General features: G+C 44.8%; 1 pseudogene across 1 annotated transcript; it reads left to right on the top strand.

Annotated features, from left to right (window-relative positions):
- The first annotated feature begins 6,712 nt into the window (after nt 1–6,712).
- Nucleotides 6,713–9,331, top strand: LOC310790802 (coiled-coil domain-containing protein 40 pseudogene; annotated as a pseudogene). The gene has a single exon. The product of its transcript is annotated as a coiled-coil domain-containing protein 40 pseudogene (transcript).
- The last annotated feature ends 3,835 nt before the right edge of the window (nt 9,332–13,166 follow it).

The raw sequence follows: 13,166 nt of genomic DNA, 5'->3' as shown, positions 1-13,166 counted from the left end.
AGGAGTCAGTGATTGACATCTGATAGTGAGCAATGCATGGTGCTTGGAAAGCCTAGCAGCTAGCACAGTGGTTCTCAAACTTCTTTGGCTTCAGTACTGCCTTTCCCACATTTCTGAATCCATGTACCCCCTTTTTGCTGGAGGTGCCCAGAACAAAGTTAAAGTCCAGAGGAGACAGAGCCTTCACAGCTGCTGCCCCGAGGCTCTGGAACAGCCTTCACAGCTGCTGCTCCTAGGCTCTGGAACAGCCTCCCCCTCGCTATCCGATCAGCCCAGAGTCTAGCTTCTTTTAAGTCTCTGCTAAAGACCCACCTCTTCTCCCTGGCTTTTGACTCGAGTTGAGCTGTTTTTTCTGCGCTTTTCGTTTATTTAGTTTATTCATTTTATTGTCTCTCAACTTTTATCCGTCTTTATTACTTGTTTTATTGCACTTTGAACCGCACCTTGCTTCTGATTAGTGCATTTGTACCTGCTTTAAGTTTGTGTTTTTTACCTGTAAAGCACTTTGATCGACCTGTGTCGTTGTAAATGTTCTATAAATAAAGTTGACTTGACTTTACCCGACTACAAGATTTTGCTTAGAAAACTGCAAGAGAAAACTGTAGCATATGATGATCATTTATTTTTATGATTTATTCTTACATTTCCCCCCCCTTTCTCTCAAGTACCCCCTGTAGTACCTCCACATACCCCTAGGGGTACACATAGCCCAGTTTGGGAAGCACTGGCCTAGCAGAACAAAATGACTTCTGGATTGAATAGAAAAAAGAACAGGAACAACTCAGTCATATTTAGCTGGAGGACATGACAGGTTTGTTTTGGCTCCACCTCACCACCAAAACCACCTCTAAGCTGGCACAATGACAGGTACAAACTATCCAATCAACCAGATCCTCCTGAGTCATGTGACTTTTGTTCACAAACCCTTGGTTCACCTGTAATAGACCCTTCTCACGGGGGCCATTTTGTGTCGAGAAGCCAGGGTAAACACAGGTGCAAGCAAAACACTAATGAGGGTTTCCAACTTCCATGATTGGGATTTGGAAACCCTCATTAGTGTTTTAAAAACATTCTCCACTATGGTTCAAGCAAACAAACTGTAGATGTGACACTTAAAGGGATAGTTCACTTTTTTTTAAGTCTAGTCCTATTTGCTACTAACCAATGATGATGTTCAGAATCAGAATCAGAATCACTTTTATTGCCACAGTATGCAAGTTACATACAAGGAATTTGTCTTAGTGTCTGTATGCAGCGTAGCGGTTACATCAATATACAGGGATAAGAAGTAGGAAGATAACTAACGGCAATCGCAAGGTTGCAAGTGCAATCAAATCGAGTAAATATATACAATATGTACATGAGTGGTGAAGTGTTCTGTGGATGATAAATATGAGTTTATGTTGGATTTACATGAGATTTACAGACTGAGTTAAATAGACGTTAAATAGGCAGTGGATTTACATGAATTTACAGTCAGAGTTAGATAAGAGTTTACATTGAATGTACCGGTACATGAAATGTACAGGCTAAGTTCATTGATTGGTAGAGTTCTTTCTCAGCACACTCCATGCTGTCCCTCATCGCAGATGTACAAGCTGACTGAGGCTCACTGAAATGTACTCTGTGTACACTGTGTGTGTGTGTGTGTGTGTGTGTGTGTGTGTGTGTGTGTGTGTGTGTGTGTGTGTGTGTGTGTGTGTGTGTGTGTGTGTGTGTGTGTGTGTGTGTACACTGTGTGTGTACACTGTGTGTGTACACTGTGGATTAAATGTTAGTGAGCCTCAGGGGCCCTTTCTGGAAGAAACGACACAATAGCGTTTCCTTCACACCTTCTCCCTGTTTACATGAGCGCTGTTGAATTTTTAAAACGCCGTAATGTACATGCCAGGTCGCTAGGTGGCAGTGTGATCACCTTATTCTTTGCCCATACAAGGACGCTTACTGCATGACGTCATTTCGTAATCGTCTTTCCGGTTTTAAACACGGAAGTAGAGTACGCCTACCGCAGTCATTTAGACTTGCCAAAAAGCTGTTTTCAAGCTAAAAAAACCCCAAACTGTTTTAAAGTTTTAATATTTGTCGGGTGAGAACGTAACATATATGTGACCAGTTTATCAGAATAACGCCTATTGGAAATCTTTAACGAGCAGCGAGGACCGGGAGCGCTGACTGTGCTGACACCAGTCGGTCGGACTAGCTATCTGTCAAACCCTACTGTAGTTAGGCTACTGGCAGTGAGAAAACACTGTCGACGTGCTTTTGTAACTAACGTTAAATGCCGACCGGGTACAGCCATCGGCTCCTCGCAGCAGTAACGCTATGAACATGTAACTGAAGTTGGCCGCAGTGTAGCTTAATTCTGAATGTTGAACGTAATCGCGTGGCATGGAGTGTGCTGAGAAAGAACTTTACCAATTAACATCATCATTGGTAAGTAGCAAATAGGACTAGACTTTAAAAAAAAGTGAACTATCCCTTTAAGTAGAAAAGCTAAAGGACATGAATCACTTACCGTAAGTACAAACATTCCAGCATGGGTGTGGGCCTGACAGCATTAAGTGACATTCTTCTGAAGTCACTTTCTTTTGCTACAGTGCTAATCAACCTCAACATGGGACATGTAAGCCTCATCACTTCACTCATCATTTTGCTAACAGTTATCAAATTATATATATATATATATATACATACATACATACATACATATATATATATATATATATATATTATATATATATATATATATATTATATATATATAGAGAGAGAGAGAGAGACAGCTACAGAGAGAGAGAGAGAGAGAGAGAGAGAGAGAGAGAGACATTCATAGCTCCTACAGCCTCAGATCCAACACTTGACTACATTTTAAGGTATCAGCTGTGCGGACGGAGGCTGGAAAAAGGAGTTGATTTTATTTTGGCCCTTGGTACGACCTGCCTCGTCTGAAATGAGTCTTCCTCATCTCTTTGTCCACTTTAAAAAATAATATCTGAGATCCACAAGCTGCTTTTGTTGCAATGCAGTTTGTCATGTTCATTCTTTCTTATGTATTTTTAGTTTTCCTGTGACTATTGTGACATGGCATGTTTTTGCTGTGTGACTGTGATTGTTGCGGCTTGTCAGTTGTTTTGGAATACAGCACCTTTGGTATTCCGTTGTGTGTCGTCACGCCTTCTGCAACCTTTGAGGGCCTTGATTGCAAGTTTTAGAAGACCCACTTCTGATGTGTAGATTGTCTCAGAGTCTGATCATGGAGGCGTCCTTCCTGATTTGTTAAATGGTGTGACGACAACTTCCTTGATCTTAATGTGGCTAAGACCAAGGAATGAATGATTGATTTTAGGAAAAACTGACAAACCAAAAGCTAGCATCATACATGGTGTGGATGTTGAAATCGTGAAGACATACAAATACCGAGGAACAGTGTTCGACTCTCAACTCAAGTTTGAGGCGAACACAGAGTCGATTGTCAAGCGTGGCCAGCAAAGAATCCACTTAATGCGAAAGCTCAAGTCCTTTAATGTCTGTGACACCATTCTTTGTAACTTTGACCGGTCTTTTATTGAACGTCTTTTAACTTTTTCATTTATTTGCTAGTTTAACGTGTTGTCTGTGAAGGACAGGAAGAGCCTAAACACTATTGTCAAGGTCTGCTCCAAGATCATTGGAGTCCAGCAGAGTAACCTGTGCTCCATCTGGAAGAAACGCGTGGTACAGAAGGCATGAAAGATCATCAGACCATCTGGCCACGTTCTGTCCAGTGAATGTGCTTAATGCCCTCAGGCCGGTGCTATTATGCGCCCACCCCCCAGGAGAACTAACCGGTACTGCAAGTCCTTCTTTCCTTCAGAGCTGTTAGGCTGGTAAACACAGACAGTAGCTGTTAGGCTGGTAAACACTGGTAAACACAGACAGTAGTCATTTTAAATGACTGCCTTCCTTGCTTTCAACTTGTATGACCACACACAACAGGTTGTACGTATCCTGTCTGTGACTAGCAGGTTAGGCTTGTTTATACATACTGTATATATGTATATCTTTTATTTATTTCTTGTACATGTTCCCATGTTTATACATTAGATAGGTAGGAACTAGGAAGCCATTTTAGTTAGGTGTTGTATTTGTAATATTTTAGGTAGGTAGGTATATGACTGGTACTATCTTAGATAGGTAGGAAGCCATTTTTAGTTACGGTAGGTGTTTGTATTTGGAATCATATGCTTATTTGCACAATCTATGTCTTAACTTGTACATGTGTGTTATGTTCTATGTCTTTACGTTTTATGGTGTGCTGACTGTGCACAATGTGTCTCTATGAGAAGAGAAGCCAAAGAAAAATGTCCACCATGGTGGACAATAAAGTATCATATCATATCATATCATAAAATATATGTATATTTTTTATTTCTTGTTCATGTTCATAATATGCAAACTGATCGGTTATCTCTGACATGGTATGCTATGTTTTTTTTGTGATGTGTCATGCTGTTACATTATGTCTTGTCATGTCTGTCAGGAGAGTATTTGCTGATCGCCTGTGAGCTTTTAAGGTGTTGGGTAGGCTTGTGAAACTGAATTGACCTGCTGGGATAAATAAAGTCATCAGAATCTGAATCTGAAGATTGTCAGTTTTTCCGCTTTATTCTTTTCATTGTATAGTTCTTTGTATTGTTGTATTGGTTATTACATGTTAACGTGTAACTTTACTGGCTTCTTGGCCAGGCCCAGGTCACAATTGTAAAAGAGATATGTCTCAGTTGCTTTTATCTGGTTAAACAAATAAATAAATAAATAAATAAACAAATAAATAAACAAACAAACAAACAAACAAACAGTCTGCCCTGCTCCCGAGCCTCATACCTCATATACCTGGATCCCCCCCCCCTTCCACACACACACGCACGCACACGCACACACACACACACACACACACACACACACACACACACACACACACACACACACACACACACACACACACACACACACACACACTTTTTATTTGCTATTGTACCACAATATGGCTTTAGCGACTTCTAGTGCGTATGTGGTGGTGATGAGTTTCTAAACGTTCTAGTCATCTTTTGTAGGCTACTCCATTTACTAGGCTATTTTTTCTTATCTACTATCACAGCAGCATCTTCTTCTTCTTAACGTCTTCTTAACGTTACTTTGGTTGTTTTTAACCCTTAACGTTAGATGCTGTTAAGATTAACATTATGGTTACACTGCTCGTGAAAAAAGGCAGTGAAGACTGGCTGTTAAACTGACCAGGCAGGCTATTTGTGCAAGTTAGAATAGGTCTGGCTACTGGCTTGTAAATTATGTCAAAAATTCCTATTTTAGTGGGTGATCAAATGTACAAAGGTGTCATGCGACTTTCCTGATTATAGAACCGCTCAAATCCGAGTTGATTGACGACGTATTTGACGTGAATCTGAATGATCTGATGCAGTGTAGCTGTATGAATGGGTGCTATTGTAAACAAGTTGTCAACGTGGACACAACTGAGTTGCAGGTCTAACTAACGCTATAACTGCTGTCACATACGTTAATAATGTATCCGTCTAGACGGAAATATATATTATGAAATGTTGTCGTCAATGTGTAAAATGACTCACCGGAGCTCGAATCAGTCGTCGTTTAGAAAAATGACTTGAGATGAAGGTGAAGTATATTCGGATAGAAGTTAACTTCGGTTTCATTCCGCCTCAATTTCATTTTTTTTACACCACCGCTCTCTCCTCCTGCGTCATGCGTGATGACGTATCTTTACGCCACGCCACGACGGGTCACGTCACATGAGCTGCCGGGCCAAAGATCGTCTATGTTGAAGAAGATGAATTTACCTCTTCCGGATATATGGTCCCGTCCCCCTTTTAGGGGGAAGACCATTGGGAAAACACAAGCCACTTGCTGTTGAAAAATAAAGTACCAAAAAAATCAATTTCGTTTATTAATTACCCAAAGACACCATGACATGACAATAGAGCACCGCGGAGATGAGTCCGGAGGTATACTTCCGGGTTCGTCAGGGGAAAAGTGAATGGGGTTTTAGAATGGGGATTTCACTTAAATGCATAAAATAAGGACTGTGGTTAACAAAAGTTTATGGGAAGGCGATTTTGGGTTCAGCAGGATAATCTTCACAAACGTGAATAACTTTTATGACTTTTGGAACGTAAATGCGTTTTTTACGCGATTTTAAGAAAACGCGTCAAAAGGCATAAAAGTTATTAGCGTTCATCCCGCTGGCCTCCTGGTTCATCCCTAGTATTCTACATTCACACTTGTGAGCAATTGTGATGTCATCATTGGTGATGATGATGTCATCAGTGGGTGTTGTCACCAGTGATGTCATCAGTGATGTCATCGATGATATCACAATTGCTGAAGTAACATTACTGATGACATCAGACAGGTTTGGGCTTTTACGGGATGTGGGGAAACAGTGGATGGTCCAGAGGGAGGCGGTAATGCAACGTGGAGGATGCCAACTGCCATAAGAAGAATCATTGAGTGCTCAAGTGACATCACTGGTGACATCAAACATTCGATACATAAGTGATATCCTCAGTGATTTATGACAGACACTGATAATGTCAGAGATGATGTCTCTCTCTGATTCTGAGGAAGCCTACACTACAGCTATAAACTCAGAAGAAAATGTTGCCCAGCTAGTTACACCCCACCTGAACGCTTCAGAGGACATGGAGGATCAGGGGCATGTGGTGGATGAAGAGGACGAAGAGGAGGAGCTGACCATTCTCGCCCCCGAACATCCACTGGTCAGAAAGTTCCAGGCACACCTGAACAGACGACTCAGCGAGCAGCTGGAGAGACTCAACTCTGACCTCAGGGAAATGTCAGCGATGGAGAAGGCAGAGACCAGCCACAAGGACCAGCTGTGTGCAGAGCTGTACACAGTGCAGGCCCAGCTGGCCAGACTGCAGGTCCGTCTGGAGGAGTCTCGTGACAGCACCGTACAGGCGGCACACCAACTTGAGCAGGCGCAGAAGCGCCTGGAGGCGGTGAAGGGCCAGCGTCACAGCACTGCTGGCCAAGCTGAAAAAGAGAGGACCCGCGTGTCCCAGCTGCAGGCAGAGATAGAGAACCTGGTGTCTGATCTCATCTACATGCAGGGCGAACAAGCCAACAAGCGCGCTTACGTCAATGCCATGAAGAACGCCACACACAAAGCAGGGGCTGAGAAGACTCAGGCCGAGGACCAAAAATACAAGCAGGATATGTATGTGGAGCATCGCACTAAAGACATGGAGAACCTGATGGAGCAGATAGCCGAGTATGAGGCGCACACCGCTGCCCAAGCACAGGAGACCCAGGCTGCCAAGGAGGCTCTCAGTGAGGCCCAGATGGAGATGGACTCTCTGGCCGTGGAGCGCAAACAGCTGACCCAGCAGTGGGAGAGCAGCCTGCTGGGTATGAGGAAACAAGACGAGACCTTCACCGCGTTGCAAGAGGTTTTGAGGGAGGCCAAGACCAAGGTGATGTTGAGGGACAGGGAGACTGAGGACTACAAGAAATCCATCACCCAAGAAGAGGAGAAAAACGAGGTCCTGACCATGCAGCTGCAGAGGACCCAGAGGGACAGCGCCAACGTCAAGAGGCTGATCAGCCAGAGTCGTGCCCAGTCGGAGGCTCTGCAGGCCCCCTACCTCACCTACAGCCGCACGCTGAAGGAGACTGAGCGCACGCTCGCCATGCTCAACACGGACAGAAGTGCAAAGCAGATGGAAGTGAGTGACCTGCGGAGGCAGCTGGAGAAGGAGAGGTGCATGCGCCTGGATTTGGAGGACAAGATCATGGCTCAGCTGCAACAGGAGCTGAGCCACGACAAGGCTGCCAAGTACTCCCAACGCCTCACCAACAAGATGGCCACATCCAAGAAGGAGAAGGTCTCCAAGTTGTGCCAGCTGGAGAACGAGGAGGCGTCGGTGCGGCTGGAGAGCAGCGAGCTCAGCCGCGGCCTGGACAGGCTGGCTCGCACCAGCAAAGACCTGGAGGGGGAGATGGAGGAGCGCAACAAGCTGCTCACCACCTGCCAGTCCAATCAAGCCAGATTCAACTCCATCATTGAGCAGAAGCAGGTGATCATCTCGACCTTGAACCAAAAGATCCAGCAATTCGCAGCCAGCGCTGGGCAAGCGGACATGAGTCCAATGCAGATCCAGGCAGAGTCGATGAGCAAGCATTTGGAGGTGCTGGAGGCCGACATCAAGAGGGACCGGCAGCTGTGGCTGCGGCAGCAGGGGGAGCTAGTGCGACTGACCCACGAGAGCCAGGCCAACAGCAAGGACATGCTCAAACTGCAGACCAAGTGCACTATCCTACAGCAGAGGAAACTCCGTACACAGACTCACATTGAGGCGGAAGGCCGTGAACAGGCACAGTTGGAGAGGTGCATGAAGATGCTGGGTATAGACATGCTGAAGCTCAATAGCTTGTTGAGCAAGAACGGACAGCTGGGCCAGGCACTGGAGCAGGAGAACTCACTCATGGAGACCGACTTCCTTCACAGACTCAAGGAGGCAGAGAGGCAATCTGTGGAGATGCAGATGAAACTGGAGAAGACGCTGGAGGAGAAGGAGAGACTCATCAACAGTCTGGTGGAGGCTGAGCGGCAGATCATGCTTTGGGAGAAGAAGACCCAGCTCGCCAGAGAGACTCGCTCAGCTGTGGAGTCTGATGTGGTCCAAGGAGACATCCGCATGATGAAGGCTGAGGTGCACCGCATGGAGATGCATCACAGCTACTTGATGAAGCAGCAGGAGCATTTGATGAGGGAGAGCATAGAGGCAGTGGAGAGAAGGGAGAAGGTGGTTGTGCACAGGGAGTCTCAGGTCCGCAGCTCCAAGAAACAGACCACCCACATCACTCTCAAACGCATCATCCAGGGCCTGCGCTATAACATCCGTGACCTACACAAGCATCTGGCCAAGTGTGAGCAGGTGATCAGGATGCTGCAAGAGAGCAAGGAGGGTCTGAGGGCCAGCATGGAGCTGAAGAACCAGCAGCTGGCGAAGCAGGATAGTATGAACCTTGTCCTGGATTCTGACCTCCTTAATCTCCAGGGAACCAAAGACAGGAACCTGGCCCACCTGGTGGCTTTACAGAAACGGACCAAGCAGCTGCAGGCGGTGTGCGGGGGCAGCTACAAAGCGCTGTCCACCATTAAGACCGTGGATGCCGATCTGCAGTGGCAGGAGGACCGCATGCACAACGTACGTGTCATCGTGAACCGTGTCTGCCAGGAGCACAATGGGGCGCTCGAGGGGCTGTCGATGGCACTACAACGGGAGAGACCATAGAACATTTCACTTGGACCAAAACGATTTTTTTTTCTTTTTTTTTATAGTTTCGGTCCGAGTGAAATGTTCTATGGTCTCTCCCGATTCTAAATATAGCTGAACCGTTAGGCTTGAGGAAGTAAAACATTTTTTATAAGCATTTTATGAAATGTCTATGGGAAAATAAATGGCGGATGAAAATCTCTGCTACAGCGCTGAAGCAGGAAGTAGGTGGTCACTTTGCCTCTCTATTTCCCCTCTCATATTCTGCAATGAGATTTTGATTATTAGCCATAATGTCAAGGTAGACTTAAGTGGTAAAACAATGGTATATCTTACTGTAAAAGCCAGAAATTTGTAAGATATCCTTGTTTATTTTAAAACATTTTTTATTTGATTTCATGAACTACCCACAATTCGACAATGTAATATCGACGTGTTTGATTGGTGGAGCTCGCTGTATGGTCATCTGTGATTGGTGGAGCATGCTGGGCCCTGCACTCATATCACTGTATTAGTGAAATATCTCTGGCCAGGCTACTACAAACATAGGTCAGAACTTGCTGAGTAAAAGGGCTCAAACCATCACTGAGTGACTGAAACTATGTTAACTATTACGAGTCACGCTGCTTTCAACATTAGATATCGGTTTGAAATGCATTTCCCGGTTCAGACCGCTGGTCCCGACCACTACCGCTCAGTGCTCTCCCATTGGCTGAAAGGCTCTGTCACTCAATCATCCACTAATCTGATTGGCCAGAAATGCCAGAATGGATTATGGGATGAGTAGTTTCTTCATTTACGATATATTGTTGTGTATTTTTATTTCTTTTTTCTATGTTTTATCAACTCTGAATCAAATGTTTTATGGTCACGATTCTTTGGAAGGCTGGTTGGCCTCGTTCCAGGCTTAAATCTCTTTAGATAAGGATTTTTCAAAAGGTGATTGAGAAAAATTAAGGGGGAAAGTGACATCACGATGTCACGTGACTGTTGAGCTCTATAAAAGGAGTGAGTGAGTGAGTGAGTGGCCCCCTCACTTCGAACTTGGCCCCTGCAACCACACACTCGTAGGCGATGATTTCATCAGTGAGTGATGTCATCGGTTATGTCATCAGTTAAGGCTGTTACACACCATCGCACGAATATACAGCACGAAATTGCGATGCGAATTTTGGATTTGGAACCTTCATAAGGAGATGCCAGATATTATGGCAGCATAAGATCATCACATCATAACATTATGAGATCATAACAATATGATGAGGCGGTTAGGGTTAGGGTTAGGGTTAGGGTTAGGGTTAGGGTTAGGGTTAGGGGCTGTAGGCGATATTAGATGAGCAGAGGACATCATGGTGCTGCTCATCAAGGAATTCTGTGTTTTTTTGCCAGTCTCTGTGAACGAATATCAAGTAGGGCAGCTGTACTCTGTGGCTAGGCCAGCAAGAATGAGACAGGACGAGAAGACATCGAGGTGCTGGGCCAGCAAGAATGAGACAGGACGAGAAGACATCGAGGTGCTGGGCCAGCAAGAATGAGGGCCAGCAAGAATGAGACAGGACGAGAAGACACCGAGGTGTTGGGCCAGCAAGAATGAGGGCCAGCAAGAATGAGACAGGACGAGAAGACACCGAGGTGTTGGGCCAGCAAGAATGAGGGCCAGCAAGAATGAGACAGGACGAGAAGACACCGAGGTGTTGGGCCAGCAAGAATGAGGGCCAGCAAGAATGAGACAGGACGAGAAGACACAGAGGTGTTGGGCCAGCAAGAATGAGGGCCAGCAAGAATGAGACAGGACGAGAAGACATTGAGGTGTTGGGCCAGCAAGAATGAGACAGGACGAGAAGACATCGAGGTGCTGGGCCAGCAAGAATGAGACAGGACGAGAAGACATTGAGGTGCTGGGCCAGCAAGAATGAGACAGGACGAGAAGACATTGAGGTGCTGGGCCAGCAAGAATGAGACAGGACGAGAAGACATGGAGGTGTTGGGCCAGCAAGAATGAGACAGGACGAGAAGACACCGAGGTGCTGGGCCAGCAAGAATGAGACAGGACGAGAAGACATTGAGGTGCTGGCAGATGAACCCTAAGGGGAGAAGGGACAGTATACACACAGCTTGGATCAAGAGGCTCGCATGCCGACCCATACTGTCGCACTATTATTTATGACCAATGAGTAGGCTACATGGATGACGACTTCATGATAAAGATCGAGATGTGGCACAAAGCGGACATGTGAACAGCAGACAATGTGCATGGCCTGGATGCTCCTACGTGGCAGACTGTGGAGGTGGTTCACATTGATATGTTCTGCTCTTTTTCACTCTACCAAGACAGACAGGCAGAGGACCTCTGAGCCCTCAATGCAAGGACGAGTTGAAGGCAGGTGGTCTTTATATGTGTTCATACAAACAGGTCACTGTCAAGTTCCAAAAGTTTGATCTGGAGACTGGAGAGCATAATGGAAAATTGGATCCACAGGCAAAAAAAATACATTTTCACCAACTTCCACCGCCAGCTCTTCTGCTGATTGACAAGTGGGTGTGTTTGACCATGGAGGACATCAGGTGGATTGAGGAGGAGACTCAGACAGAGAGCTTGAGGAGATGCGGCAGACGGGAGTGTGAGGCACCTCTGCAATGGGCGTAGGCCCTGCCCCTGTAGGTCAAAAGCTACAGGTAGGCTAAAAGGCCTCAGATTCGCAGCAAGCTCATGAGCAACAAATCAACCAGACCGTCATGATGCAGAGACACGTCCACCATGCGGAAGTGTCTGTCCCCTGACGTCCGCTTTTCTCTTGTCTCAACATGATTAATTGGTGGGTTTGACTAGATTGGTTAACAGTATACTTACTGTACAGATGTCATTAATCACTGATAATGTCACAGAAATACAGATCTAGACATCTTGTCCTGGTGACCAGGTCACTAGTGATGTCATACATCACTGTTATGTCCCAAATCATTTAAGAGTTCACAGACAGTGATGATGAGGTCATAAATCACTGATGATGTCATTCAGTTCTAAACAGCTTGGCCTGGTTTTGTCCCCAGGTTTTGATGCAGACTACCATGGAATAAAACTAGAAATATACATTTGAATCGAGCATAAGGCAAATAGACAGACCAACGCGTATCGACCTGCTAGGTCTTCATCAGGGTCTGGTTATAATCAGTCTGGATGTATTTATTCATTTATTTTAATGCATAAACTAAATCTCAATTATGTATAGATCAGTATTTAACATTATAACATTATTATTAAATAATGTTAAATAAATAATATGTACTGTTAAAATGTGCTAAATATGGGGGGGGACAAGGGGAGAAGAAGTCACTCGTTACTAGATTTATATTTTTTGTAAATAGCTCTATTCCTAAAAACGTTTGGGCATCATCATAAATCACGGATGATGTCATACAGTTCTAGACAATTGAGTGTATTTAATTATTTACTTACAAAAAACTAAAACTATTAACCATTCATCCCTCACAGAAGGCATCCAATTTGGAGATTTTACTAGTTTCCACTAGATGGAGCAATTTCCTCATATTTGGCATAAATTGAAGCCTGAACTCCAGGAATGTGTCTAGTTCATAATGCTCATACATCATATAATTTAAGATTGCATTGTGTTGCAAAAATGGCTGTAGGTCCAAAAATAGCACTTTTGAGTTTTTGACACAGCACAGCAAAAAAAAAACAATGATGACCGCCCACATTTTCGCAGCTTCGGTTCCATCCATAGACATAAATCAGAGAATTCCTTTAATATTTGTCCTGCAGGTGGCAGTAATGCGCCAAACAACGTCCACACTGCCGAAATCTTACAAGAAGAAGATATACAGCGTCTGC

This window comes from Poromitra crassiceps (assembly GCF_964638095.1).
Source record: "Poromitra crassiceps genome assembly, chromosome: 15".
NCBI lineage: Eukaryota > Metazoa > Chordata > Actinopteri > Beryciformes > Melamphaidae > Poromitra > Poromitra crassiceps.
Note: the sequence above shows the minus strand (reverse complement) of the source record. Positions and strands in the feature narration are given on the sequence as shown.